The sequence below is a fragment of the Salmo trutta genome, chromosome 12 (assembly GCF_901001165.1).
Source record: "Salmo trutta chromosome 12, fSalTru1.1, whole genome shotgun sequence".
Lineage (NCBI taxonomy): Eukaryota > Metazoa > Chordata > Actinopteri > Salmoniformes > Salmonidae > Salmo > Salmo trutta.
The window spans coordinates 11747233-11762423 of NC_042968.1; positions in this window are offsets into that span (position 1 = coordinate 11747233).

The window sequence follows — 15191 nt, forward strand, 5'->3', positions numbered from 1 at the left end:
AAATTATGTCTATTAGTACGGAGTGATATGCAGCATTGCCATGGCAACAACTCACCCGGAAGGAGCCAGTCTGGAGAGCCATAAAATATAACCTTTATTTGTAATTTAAGCATGTATGGCAAGCTATTATCAATATGTAAAACTGGGGAAAATTACTGTACGAATATTTATCAACACACACTTTTAATCAAATATGTAGTTAAATTCATACAGATTCTTCCCGGTTTACTTAGCACCAGTGTCCCTAAAATATACATAGACAATGTGATTGATTCAGGACAGATGTCACAGCAGGATACTTTACATGGTAAGTGAATGGAAGGAGTATGGGATGCATTATATCAGTGAGCCAGGACATACAAAAGGACATACAAACATGAACGTCTCCAGCTCAAATGATCCCCCAATCACATGAGCCTGGCTGTCACCTAGAGAGTAATCTGAAAGAGATGTCACTACATGCCATTTCACTCCGCTCATCCCTCGTTGATGTCCCCGGACCGTCTTCATGAGTGCACATGGCATGGCAGAGACGGATTTTCAGATAGCCATTTACCTTTCCCATTATTTGCATCATATTCGGACACGTTATGCAGAGGGATGGAAATCGGATGTCAGTGTCCAAGGGCAATGTCTCTGTCATGTGCATGCCAGTTTATTCTGAGAAACACAGAGCCAGCTATACTAGATCTGCCGTCAACAGTAACTAAGATACATTACAAAGAGACCACTTGTTTTAGGCCTCTCTCTGTCTTACGGAGTTCTGAGTTCTGAGAGGTATAAGTAGCTGTGAACACTGCTACTTTTTAGTGTGTTTGAACAGTACAAGTCTGATATTAGATATGAGATGTGATTGCATACAGCTTTATTATTTCCAGTCTCTCTTTCCTAATCTCTTGGAGACTTACCTAAGTGCGTTTTCTTCTCGTTCGTATCTCAACAAGTGATTTAACAAAAAAAGCAATTATCCTCATCATTGAGTATTTCCTTTCATCTCCTTCAGGGCTGAACTCACCACAATGCAAGGTGCTTCAGGCCCTTAACCACTTCTATAGTACCAAGGCAGAGTTCATTAACACTGATACAAAATGAATTGTTATCATTTAAGTGGTAACCATTCTTTGCTGATAGCTATATATAGATCAATTGTGAATAATTTAAGCATAGCTTAACACACTAAGAGAGTTGGGTTAGGGGGGTCACTGGAGTGAAATGCTGTTTTCAAAATGGCAAGAATTATATATCTATTTTTCATAACTAACTTCATCTCAAATAAAACCATACGGCAAATGGACCAACAAAAAACAAAGAAATAATGTAAAGACTGCTCTGTAACCAATCAAATTAGAATTTGGTCATCATTGTTTCAAAATGATCAGGGGGCAAAGTATGCTCTAGGCCTACTGTACTGTGTATTATATATTTTTTGTTGAAGATTTGTTAGTTGGAGGTAGATCTTGCCGAACAATTCCCTTTTTTCTCCTTAAGAGGAGCTGTCCAGTTACAATGGTTCTGAAAATGACTTTTCAGCAATTACACATTTTCCTTGTACTGATACCACAAGATAAACAGTGTGCAGGGCTATTGTTTGATAAAATCTATATTTCAAACATCACCTCTCAGACTCCTACCGTGTACTCATAATAGAGTTGCAATCAGACAGAGGACTAGATGGTCTTACCACAGTGGGATAGTCACACAGAGGAAGTGATAGGAGCTTTGAAAAGGACCATTTAATGTGTCCATGGTGTTTAGACGTTTAGGAGACAGACAGGAGACAAAGCATTATGGATATGCATTTGTGGATGTGACGTTTAGCTTTCAAACTGACAATTATTTGTGAAGAAAGTACCTAACCGTTATTCAGATATATTGACATTTTGGTAACACTTTACATTAAGTTGCCCCTATTACTATATAACTACACGTGTTACTATGTAATTACATGGTAATAAGGTTGTAGCGCTGCCAGTTGTTACAGAATTGGAACAAAGAATGTGTTATTACACATTCACTTGCTGAAGGTTATTTCACATATGTAACTAATGTTTTGCAATTACATTTTTGAAAGTCACATCTGAATTACAATGTTAATAACTCAAACCAAAATCCGACCTTGTTACATATAACTACAAGGCCACTACCATTGAATCCAAATGTAATACCAGGGTTGATAAATAGACCTGTTACACGCACACCCTGTCATTAACTACCGGTCATTTTCTATTTTTTTTAATATCTATGTTATGACCTGGCTCAAAGGCTATACCGAATCAAGTGTAATGTAAGAACAATGCAGTTACATAGGATATACTTGTAATGATCATGCACCTAAGCCAGTAGGGTATAACCTTTATAATTACTATGTAGTTACAATGTAATAACCTTTGCAGACAATAGGCTAAACAGGAGAAACAGGAGAAATTAGGAGACAGGAGAACATTAGGTAGATTCCTTTTAGTTACATTGTACTTACAATGTAACAATCTTTAACAACCAACTCTGTAATTCCAATGTTGTGACCAGGGATACCCAGGAGCAAGCAACTTAATGTAAAGTGAAGTGAGATTTTTTGGGAATTTACATAACACATTTACCTAATGGGCTTGATTTTTCACAGAAACATCAGTAAATGCTAGTGTTTCTTTTTTTCATGGACACATGCTTTTCTTGAGCAGATTTCAACAGAAGCGTGTTTTCAGTGGGATAATGTGCCATTGATATTTGCCCTCACATCTTTCAGCTCTTGCAGAATGCCTTCCTAAAGCTCTCCTCTGCCAAATAACACAACTGTGATAAACTAACAAAGACATAAAAGTTCCTCAATCATTGTAAACTAGGCTCCACAGAGAAAATGTATACGTATACCAAGCTTTTGGAGAAACAACATATTTACCATCACCCTGTAAAGTCAACATCCCTGCCTACTATATGAATCAAATAGATACAATCCTTTCTGTTTTTCTGTGTGTGTCTGCAAGACTTGTGCAGGGCTTTACGATGGGATGTATGTAACCTTAGATGAGAGAGAGAGAGAGAGAGAGAGAGAGAGAGAGAGAGATTCAGTAGCACTGGGTCTGCGTCGAATGGCTTTGTGTTTGTGTCAGTAATTGCTTTCATTGTTTATGTCTGTTAGTGTGTGCATGTTTGTGTGTTACAATTCCCTGCACTTAATTGTACCATGCATCTGGCACATCAAGCCACATTAAGTACAACAAATGGCCGAATGAATAGGAGCATTAGCAGGGTCTGTGCACGAGCAGGACGATGAAGGATGGAGGCAGATGGATACATCTTGGGTGAGATTCCTTGCCAGGGTTGACCTTCTCCATTCTGCTCTAATAAAGCATGTTGTTTATTAGCAGATGGCATAAAAGAATAAGGATAATAGATGATATTTTTTCTTCTGCAGTTAAAAAAGTGGGTTCGGGTCAATTCGGTGCGTGACTTCTCTCCTTCTCATTTTCTCTCTTTTTTTTGACAATAGTTTTTTTTATTGTTTTTCACAGCACCCCACAAACAACACAAAAACAAAAATACAGAAACAAAACGTTCACTTTACAGCACATTCCCCAAGGTGATCAACATATGGTTTACAAATTTCGTCAAAAACTTCCGTTTTTTTGTTTCATTTTATAATATACAAAATTCAACGGTATGAAGCTGGACAGTTCAGTCCTCCAGTGTGTTATTGAGGGTGAGTATGAGGCTTTCCAATTGATGGCTACACATTTGTTTTGCATCAATTCTGGCAGGAGTGTAGTAAGTCTATCTATCTTTTGGTCTCCCGAGCGGCGCAGCGGTCGAAGGCACTGCATCTCAGACCATGGTTCGATTCCAGACTGCATCACAACTGGCCGCGATTGCGAGTCCCATAGGGCGGCGCACTATTGGCCCAGCGTCGTCCAGGTTAGGGTTTGGCCGGAGTTGGCCGTCATTGTAAATAAGAATTTGTTCTTAACTGACGTGCCTAGTTAAATACATGTTAAATACGTTTTAAAAAGTCTAATGAGTTATATTAAATTGCAGTAGTTTATGTCTTAGGTTGTAGGAGTACGTATGAATATGTTCACATATCTGTGACCAACGGTTCTCCTCAATTTCTTCCTTCAGATATGTTTTCCAAATACTAATGGAATTGAGAATTATTGGATTGTCAGTTTTTTTCTTCAATGCCTTGGATCCGATGTAGTGAATATATTTTTTAGATCTTAAGGTATTAATAAATGAATGACTTCGATACTCCTCATGTACAAGGATAATCTGCTGTCCATTGTTTAAGTGAACGCAGTTGCACAAGCCAGTAATACATCTTCATATGAGGTAGTCCAACACCTCCAGCTTGATAGGGTAAGGGTAAAACTGTCAATTTGACTCTTGAGGTCTTTCCATTCCAACTAAAGTTGGAGAGCAAGCCTCAATGTTATTTAAAAAGTTGGATGGAATTGAAACTGGCAAAGCCTGGAATAAATACATCAACCTTGGTAATATATTCATTTTGATTATGTTGACCCTACCTAACATAGAAATAGGGAGAGATCTCCATCTCTGAACATTGGATTCAATCTTATCTATTATTGGAAAATAATAGATTTTATATGGCTCCTCCAGATTGCAAGGTACAGTACTTCATGTGTCTTTGTCCATTTCCACTTAGAACATAAATTTACGTTTGAGAAGTCATAATTAGAAATTGACATTATTTCAGTTTTCTCCCAATTCACTTTGAATCCTGATATAACACCAAATGTGTAATCTCTGACATCTCTGGCTTTCTCAGTGTGATTTGAAAATGTATAGACCCAGTGCAGTCAAAAACGAGATTGTCCTGTGTTCTGTTTATATATATATCCACACTATGAAGTTGGAATAATACTGTGAAATTGTGAAAATGTTAATAATGCCCTTTTAGTGTAAGAGCTGTTTGAAAAGACCGCCTGAAATTTCTGCCTGTTTTGGCGGGATAGAGTTTTGGCCTACCTTGTGACATCACCAGGCGGTAAATTAGTTAATAGACCAATAAGAAAGAGAGTTCCAAACCTCTCTGCCAATAACATCGAGTTTTCAGTTTTCCCCTCCCAACTCAGACCACTCACAGACAGTCCTAGCTAAATTCTTGCTGTTTTTGTTATTTTTGACTATTTTAATTGAAAACAATCACAGTAAGGTACTTAATTGTCACCCCAAAAATATTTGATATTGAGATAAAAATGGCTTCATTGGACATTTAAGAATACAATTTGTGCAGGCTATTATAGTACGAACTAGACACACAGCCTTTGCTACGGGATGGCTCTTAGGTTTTATGGGGCATATTGTTGAAAGAAAGCATATTTTCTCTATTCACAGGAGACGATGTAGTTCACCATGACCATATCTCTGCTATCCTCTCACTGTCACTGCTCAGGTTCCTCGGTGCCCTGTGGGTTTCCATTCTGTGACGTGTTCTCCCATAGAGATGGCCAATGTGTCCCCACCTGGAACCCAGTTACTGATGCTCTGTCCCTCTGCAACAGAGACACATCAATATCTCTGCATGTCTCCAGCCCCGTGAGAGGTCAGGAGTCATCCCACACAACCAGAACTCAAGGAGTCGTCTGGCACCACAGTAGAGAGGATAGAGAATAGCACGTAGGCGTGGGTGTCTGGAGCGGTCTGACATCTCAGACCGCTCCAGCAATGGAAGGTGACTGGTGGATTCAGTCGGTCTCATGTGTGTGATACAGCTCTCAGCCTAGCTGTGTTTCTATTTGACACCCAGACAGGTGCACCTGCTGGGACTCCATCCCAGCCCCCCCCCCCCCTTCCTGCTGGTATCTACATCCCTGAAGTCCTGTCAAAACCCTGACCACTGGAATAGCACGTCACCTTCCAAATTGAGTCTGCCTGAAGAAAATATCCTAAAACGTCTGCTTGAATCAATTATATCAGACAACAATGTTAACAAGGCTTACTGTAATTGACACCTTAATGTAAAGGGATTAATGCATTGTCTTCTCCATTTCAACTCTGCCCGCATATTTTACATAGACAATATCAGGACTTTATGATAGGCAGAAACACAAAACTCAACCTGTTTGGTCTGGGCATTTACTATCTTTATGTTCTTTTTTGCACATAAATAGGAAAAAAAAGTTGCTATGAAATAACTTGATTCTATAACTTCAATTTCCTACCCTGAATCATACACCAACACACAGATACACTCCACACATCTCAAAGTTCTCCTAACTTTGCTAGCTGGCCCACAACATCTTCAACCCAATAATGGCCTGTGTGCTGCTACAATAAAACTCATTACTCTGGGTAAATAACTTTATACACAGCCTAATATATGGCTCGGGAGTCCACATGGAGTCTAACCTGGGTTACATATTGACCATGAAATATTAAACAGTGTTACTTTGAAAATGCATGAACCAGAGCAGCCAGCCAGCAACAGCAGTAGTGTTAGGCTCCATGACTCAGTAGGGAGCGAATAAAAGCGTTCACGATGATGACTTTCCTTTGCCACCAGTATATCACATGGTTATTAATTAGCTACAATGATTTCAATCCGTGAAGCTCCACATGTTGCCTGAATTATTGCCAGCTATTGAAGAAGTGGATGGCCAACAAAAGCACTGAGAGCACCTAGACTTTTTTACTTCAAGATGTAATGAAAGCTGTTTATGTAATTTTCCTCCTGTTCTAATCATAATTTTGTTAGGTAGTTACTACACTTACACAGTAGGTAATTAGGGGGATTTAAGTGAGCCTCATAAATTCACACTCCCTAATTAAAGTCTGGGTTCCAGAGCCTCTATGGCTCTGTGGATCTGGTATGGAGTGGACACAGCTAGGTTAAAAAGCCCCAACTAACCCTTACTGAAAAACCACATGAATTTCACATGTGACAACATGCAAAACTACACATGTGAAAACATTTCAGCACATGTGAAAACATGATCTCATGTAAAATTAATTTCAACATGTGAAACCATGAAACTACATGTGACAGCATTTGAACATTTTTCAGAGTTCCACAAGAGATAGATTTTCACATGCGAACATCTTTCCGTATGTGAAAATGCAATTCTACATGTGACACTTATGTTTTCGCATGTGAAAATGCAAATGAATCTACAATTCATTTGTGAGATGAAAACATGTATGTTAGTGTTACTGAATGCATGTGAACACATGGTTCCACATGAACAACTGACCTCACGTGCCTCTTTTGATTCACATGTGAATTTCAGCTCAACATGTGAAAATGCGTATTGTGAAATGTGTATCTTTTGTAAGGAAAGTTATGAAATGGTATGGGGGTTTTAAGGTAAGTGGTATACTGTTCAGCTAAAATAGTGTAAAAATATTTAGTCAATGACAATATGATTACATTTAACATGATCACTTAGTACTAACTTTTTAATTAGACCCCGCCTGGAATTTGAACTCGCAACCTCTGGATTTGGGGTACAAAGTCTGTAGCAAAACTGAGATTGACTTTGAAGTCCAAAGTGTATACAGGTGAATACAAGTGAATTCAGACATTGACAGACATTGTGGCGTAGCAGGAAGATCAGAATGCCGATGTGAGTTCAAATCCCAGTTGAGGACATACACAATGTAATCATGTACGCCAAATATATGTAATATTCAATATTCAATATTCAATATGTAAGTTGAAAACACTGCAGTTATTTCATGACATTCCTGGCACAACCTAACTGCTCACTTTTGTTTGCAGGGCGTCATGTGAATATTTCATTCCACAGGGTTGTGATCACGTGAAAATCCACATGTGAAACATCATGTGAGATATCATCACATGTGAAGTCTTCCAAAATCACATGGTTTCATCAAATTTCACATACTGTATTAAAGGTTAAGTGATCACTTGTGAAAATCCACATATGAAACTTCATGCAAAATATATATATATATATTTTTTACATGTGCAAAACGTGGACATTTCACTTGAAATCATGGGGTTTTACTTTGATCAATCTTTTGTTGCTGAGAATTTTCATTTTGATGCAGGTGAGCTTCGTGTTTGACATGAATTCACTGAAAATCCACACTAACAAACAGTTCAACAGAATTGCACTTTTCATGTAACTTCCTTTTGGCCAGCTAATCAGCCTGACCACCAACCAAGCAACATTATGGACTGAACATTCAAATCCTGTTCCTGCATTATTATGTTGCTGTAAGAGTCATGCTGGGAAAGCTTTTGCCCAGCATGCAGAAACAGTCCACCTGATATACTAGAAAATAATAAAGTGTTACCCTAATTTCCTGCAATTGTATACTTTTTGCCATGGGGCAGGGAAAACAATTTGCTGTTTTATAGCTCATCTCATGCTTTTGTTCACATTTTGCCACAAGGGTGAGAGAAATTTGTGCAGTTTTAAAGCAAATTTCCTGTTATTCCCCTGGAGGTTGGGGGGGAGGGGGGGGGGGGGGGGGGGTCACATGCCCTGCGTCCCCGTTTGGTAATCCGGCTCTGAGTGGAGAGCTGTACTTTGGAGGCATCCAAATATAAAATGGCTTTTGCGTTTCTGCAGTAAATGCAAAGTCAAGGAGCGAGATCAACCCACTGTCACAGTTGTCATCATTGGGTGTAATCATACATTTTCTCAAGAATAGAAACACTGATTGATGTCCTATGTGTTCCCCAGTTGTGATTCATCTCATCATTTTCCTCTGATTGCACCATATTTTGCACCAGATTGAGATGCACAGTACCACGGCCCTAAGAGTTGAAAATCATAGAGCTTGGGGATAGCAATTTCATATGAACGAAAGGTCAGTCGTGGAGAATCTATTCAAGAAGAACTCCCCATCAAATTGGAGGTAGATAGGAGGAAGCTCTATTGGTTCACCCAATTGCTCCTACTCTCTAAGGCAAGCTAAAATATACTAGCCACACTTCATCACAATCTACTCTGAACAAATATCGAAGACATATTGTCAGACTTAGCCATCTATCAACCTAAATATACTGTAATTCTTGTCAACTGCCTTTTTAAGTTGTGCTATTGTCATAATATAACAAAAAGGTTCTACAGCTGCAGCATCGAGAGCATCCTGACGGGTTGCATCACTGCCTGGTATGGCAACTGCTCGGCCTCCGACCGCAAGTAGTCTGGCTACCCAGACTATTTGCATTGCCCCCCCCTTCTACACTGCTGCTACTCTCTGTTATTATCTATGCATAGCCACTTTAATAACTCTACCTACATGTACATATCACCTCAATTACCTTGACACCGGTGCCCCCGCACATTGACTCTGTACCAGTACCCCCTGTATATAGCCTCGCTATTGTTATTTTATTTTTATTTATTTTTTTATTTCACCTTTATTTAACCAGGTAGGCAAGTTGAGAACAAGTTCTCATTTACAATTGCGACCTGGCCAAGATAAAGCAAAGCAGTTCGACAACATACAAAAACACAGAGTTACACATGGAGTAAAACAACATACAATCAATGGTACAGTAGAAAAAAAAACAAGACTATATACAATGTGAGCAAATGATGTGAGATAAGGGAGGTAAAGGCAAAAAAGGCCATGGTGGCAAAGTAAATAAAGTATAGCAAGTAAAACACTGGAATGGTAGATTTGTAATTTGAAGAAAGTTCAAAGTTAAAATATAAATAATATGGTGCAAAGGAGCAAAATAAATTAAATAAATAAATACAGTAGGGGAAGAGGTAGTAGTTTGGGCTAAATTATAGATGGGCTATGTACAGGTGCAGTGATCTGGGAGCTGCTCTGATAGCTGGTGCTTAAAGCTAGTGAGGGAGATAAGTGTTTCCAGTTTCAGAGATTTTTGTAGTTCGTTCCAGTCATTGGCAGCAGAGAACTGGAAGGAGAGACGACCAAAGGAGGAGTTGGCTTTAGGAGTGACCAGAGAGATATACCTGCTGGAGCGCGTGCTACAGGTGGGTGCTGCTATGGTGACCAGTGAGCGGAGATAAGGGGGGACTTTACCTAGCAGGGTCTTGTAGATGACCTGGAGCCAATGTGTTTGGCGACGATTATGAAGCGAAGGCCAGCCAACGAGAGCGTACAGGTCGCAGTGGTGGGTAGTATATGGGGCTTTGGTGACAAAACGGATGGCACTGTGATAGACTGCATCCAGCTTGTTGAGTAGGGTATTGGAGGCTATTTTGTAAATGACATCGCCGAAGTCGAGGATTGGTAGGATGGTCAGTTTTACGAGGGTATGTTTGGCAGCATGAGTGAAGGATGCTTTGTTGCGAAATAGGAAGCCAATTCTAGATTTAACTTTGGATTGGAGATGATTGATGTGAGTCTGGAAGGAGAGTTTACAGTCTAACCAGAAACCTAGGTATTTGTAGTTGTCCACAAATTCAAAGTTAGAACCGTCCAGAGAAGTGATGCTGGACAGGCGGGCAGGTGCAGGCAGCGATCGGTTGAAGAGCATGCATTTAGTTTTACTTGTGTTTAGGAGCAGTTGGAGACCACGGAAGGAGAGTTGAACGGCATTGAAGCTCGTCTGGAGGGTTGATAACACAGTGTCCAAAGAAGGGCCAGAAGTATACAGAATGGTGTCGTCTGCGTAGAGGTGGATCAGAGATTCACCAGCAGCAAGAGCGACATCATTGATGTATACAGAGAAAAGAGTTGGCCCAAGAATTGAACCCTGTGGTACCCCCATAGAGACTGCCAGAGGTACGGACAGGAGGCCCTCCGATTTGACACACTGAACTCTGTCAGAGAAGTAGTTGGTGAACCAGGTGACGCAATCGTTTGAGAAACCAAGGCTACTGAGTCTGCCGATGAGGATGTGGTGATTAACAGAGTCAAAAGCTTTGGCCAGGTCAATGAATACGGCAGCACAGTATTGTTTCTTATCGATGGCGGTTACGATGTCGTTTAGGACCCTGAGCGTGGCTGAGGTGCACCCATGACCAGCTCTGAAACCAGATTGCATAGCGGAGAGGGTGCGGTGGGATTCGAAATGGTCGGTAATCTGTTTGTTGACTTGGCTTTCGAAGACCTTAGAAAGGCAGGGTAGGATGGATATAGGTCTGTAGCAATTTGGGTCAAGAGTGTCACCTCCTTTGAAGAGGGGGATGACAGCAGCTGCTTTCCAATCTATGGGAATCTCAGACGACACGAAAGAGAGATTGAACAGGCTAGTAATAGGGGTTGCAATAATTTCGGCAGATAATTTTAGAAAGAAAGGGTCCAGATTGTCAAGCCCAGCTGATTTGTAGGGGTCCAGATTTTGCAGCTCTTTCAGAACATCAGCTGAATGGATTTGGGAGAAGGAGAAATGGGGGAGGCTTGGGCGAGTAGCTGTGGGGGGTGCAGTGCTGTTGAATGCAGTAGGGGTAGTTAGGTGGAAAGCATGGCCAGCCGTAGAAAAATGCTTATTGAAATTCTCAATTATAGTGGGCTTATCGGTGGAGACAGAGTTTCCTATCCTCAGTGCAGTGGGCAGTTGGGAGGAGGTGTTCTTATTCTCCATGGACTTTACAATGTCCCAGAACTTTTTAGAGTTTGAGTTGCAGGAAGCAAATTTCTGTTTGAAAAAGCTAGCCTTGGCGTTTCTAACTGCCTGTGTGTATTGGTTTCTAACTTCCCTGAAAAGTTGCATATCGCGGGGGCAGTTCGATGCTAATGCAGAACGCCACAGGATATTTTTGTGTTGGTTAAGGGCAGTCAGGTCTGGGGAGAACCAAGGGCTATATCTGTTCCTGGTTCTAAATTTCTTGAAAGGGGCATGCTTAATTAAGATGGTGAGGAAGGCATTTTTAAAAATAACCAGGCATCCTCTACTGACGGGATGAGGTCAATATCCTTCCAGGATACCAGGGCCAGATCGATTAGAAAGGCTTGCTCGTTGAAATGTTTCAGGGAACGTTTGACAGTGATGAGTGGAGGTCGTTTGACCGCTGACCCATTACGGGTGCAGGCAATGAGGCAGTGATCGCTGAGATCTTGGTTGAAAACAGCAGAGGTGTATTTAGAGGGCACGTTGGTTAGGATGATATCTATGAGGGTGCCAGTGTTTGCGGCTTTGGGGTTGTACCTGATGGGTTCATTAATAATTTGTGTGAGATTGAGGGCATCAAGCTTGGATTGTAGGATGGCTGGGGTGTTAAGCATGTCCCAGTTTAGGTCACCTAGTAGCACGAGCTCTGAAGATAGATGGGGGGCAATCAGTTCACGTCCAGAGCACAGCTAGGGGCCGAGGGGGGTCTATAGCAGGCGGCAACGGTGAGAGACTTGTTTTTGGAGAGGTGGATTTTTAAAAGTAGAAGTTCAAATTGTTTGGGTACAGACCTGGATAGCAGGACAGAACTCTGCAGGCTATCTCTGCAGTAGATTGCAACACCGCCCCCTTTGGTCGTTCTATCTTGTCTGAAAACGTTGTAGTTAGGGATGAAGATTTCAGATTTTTTGGTGGACTTCCTAAGCCAAGATTCAGACACAGCTAGGACATCCGGGTTGGCAGAGTGTGCTAAAGCAGTGAATAAAACAAACTTAGGGAGGAGGCTTCTAATGTTAACATGCATGAAACCAAGGTTATTACGGTTACAGAAGTCATCAAAAGAGAGCGCCTGGAGAGTCGGAGTGGAGCCAGGCACTGCAGGGCCTGGATTCACCTCTACATCCCCAGAGGAGCAGAGAAGAATAAGTATGAGGGTACGGCTAAAAGCTATAAGAATTGGTCGTCTGTGACGTCCAGAATAGAGAGAAAAAGGAGCAGGTTTCTGGGGCCGATAAAATAGCTTCAAGGTATAATGTACAGACAAAGGTATGGTGGGATGTGAGTACAGAGGAGGTAAACCTAGGCATTTAGAGATTATGAGAGAGATATTGTCTCTAGAAACATAATTGAAACCAGAAGATGTCATAGCATGTGAGGGTGGAGGAACTGAGAGGTTGGATAAGGTATAATGAGCAGGGCTAGAGGCTCTACAGTGAAATAAGCAAATAAACACTAACCAGAACAGCAATGGACATTGCATATTGACATTAAGGAGAGGCATGCTTGGCCGAGTGATCAAAGGGTCCAGTGAGAATTAGACAGCTAGCCGGGCCATAGGTAGCAAGCTGGTGGAAGATGGAGGGAGGCCTGTTTTTAGCCACCTCGTGCGCTTCCGTCTGTGGGTTAGTGGGGTTCCGTGTGGAAGGGGGGACCTGTCCAAGTTGGCAAAATAGTTAGTTGTAGTGGCCCAAGAAAATTGTCCGAGAGACCTATTCAGATCGCAGCCGATAAGACAGCTAACGATTAGCCGGCCGCAGATGGGCGATCAGGTTACGTCGCGACGGAGGGGCCAGTTGGATAACTCCCTCGGGCAGATAACGTCGGTGGTCCAGTCGTGAAGACCCGATGGGGCTCCGCATCGGCAGTAAAAAGGGTCAGGATAGGTGATTGTAGCCCAGGAGACACTTCAGCTGGCTAGCTCAGGAAAAGCCCACGAGTGGCTGATGGAACTCTTCAGCTGGCTAGCTCCGTAACAATGTGAGTTAATTCCGTGACCGACATTGCCAATAGTCACTCAGGTAGCAGCTAGTTAGCTGCAAGATCCAGGTGTAAATGTCCAGAGCCTGCGGTAGAAATCGGGGAAAGGAGAGAGAATAGGTCCGGTATGCTCTGGTCTGAGTCGCGCTGTACAAAAACTGGCGATAGCTTTTCGAGCTAATGGATAGCTGAGGACAGCTAACCGTGGCTAGCTGAACTCCAACCTTAGCCAGTGAAAATGGCTAACCTCTGGATAGCTTCTGTTGTGGAATTCAGATGAGGTAAATAATACTTTCTTTTTTAAATTGGTGAGGCGGGTTGCAGGAGAGTGCTTTGAGGTTGAGTTTTTAGAAGAAAAAAAATGTAAAAGATAAGTGAAGAAAAATATGTAAATATATATATATACACGGGACACGACAAGAGGAGGGTAGAGGACGTCTGAACTGCTACGCCATCTTGGATAAAAAAAATGTTTTTACTGCTGCTCTGTAATTATTTGTTATTCTTATCTCTTACTTTTTTTTGTAGGTATTTTTCTTAAAACTGCATTGTTGGTTAAGGGCTTGTAAGTAAGCATTTCACTGTAAGGTCTACACCTGTTGTATTTGGCGCATGTGACAAATACAATTTGATTTGTTTTGATTTGATTGATGTGTATAGTAGATATTGTGGTTGTGTTGGGACCAACTTGGAGGTATATTTGTGAATGTTGTTCTGCATTCTGTCATCTAAGAGCAGATAAACAAATTGCATCGTCGTCACCTGTTTCAAAACAGAGTTGGTGGATATTATTAAAAGAAGAATCTGAAAGAACAACCTAATGGAGCTTTATGGAGGGTTCATGTTCGAGTACATTTCAATGAGCAGCTCCGGGATGTGCCTCGGAGTATAGCCTCTACTCCTCCAAAATATCAATCTCCCTTCGCATTTTCCTCTTGGTCTCCCCGACAACACCTTACACTTTTCAACTTAAACAAGATTGAAAGTAGAGCCCCGAATTGTCTGTCTTCATATGTTTATTTTGCCAAGGTACGTACTTGGTGTTATGCATAACGTGAACAGAGCTCGTGTTTTTCCTGGGCACAATCAATAAGCTCATCAGACAAAGCTACTTCGTCTGAGAGAATCTTTTGTCTGGTAAAATACACCTTCTTTACAGCCTCTCCCGTAAAACACGAATGAAGTATGGCCAGGATACAGAGACCCCCAAGAAAGAGCCCAGTGTCACTCCAGGCCCATTTATGTTCTCACATAAAGTGACCATAAAAAATTAAAAAAAGCGAGCCAATAAATTGCCCATCTGCCTCCATAAATCAAAGTCCAGAAACCCTTGTTAATCTAGCAAAATAGGCAAACATATTGGCTGGGATATCTTTGGCCACGAAAGTAATGATGACAAATGTAAGTGCTGTCTCGGCAAACCCATAGGCAAAATTCTACAGTCTGCTGAATTAAGTCACAAGTTTTGTCACGGAGTGGTGCTGTTGATGCTTGTGTCTTTATAAGAATGACATTGACTTTAAAAGGACTTTGGTGTCTGAAGATAGTGTATTGTCTTTTGAAAATGCTTTGTGTATCTACTAACATTGTTGCCTCCCCTTCTCTAAAGAAATGCATACTGCTCTAAAAGAAAACATCTTGACAAATTCACAGCTTTCTCTCTTTGGTTGAAGGTGTTATCTCAATTGATGAATGT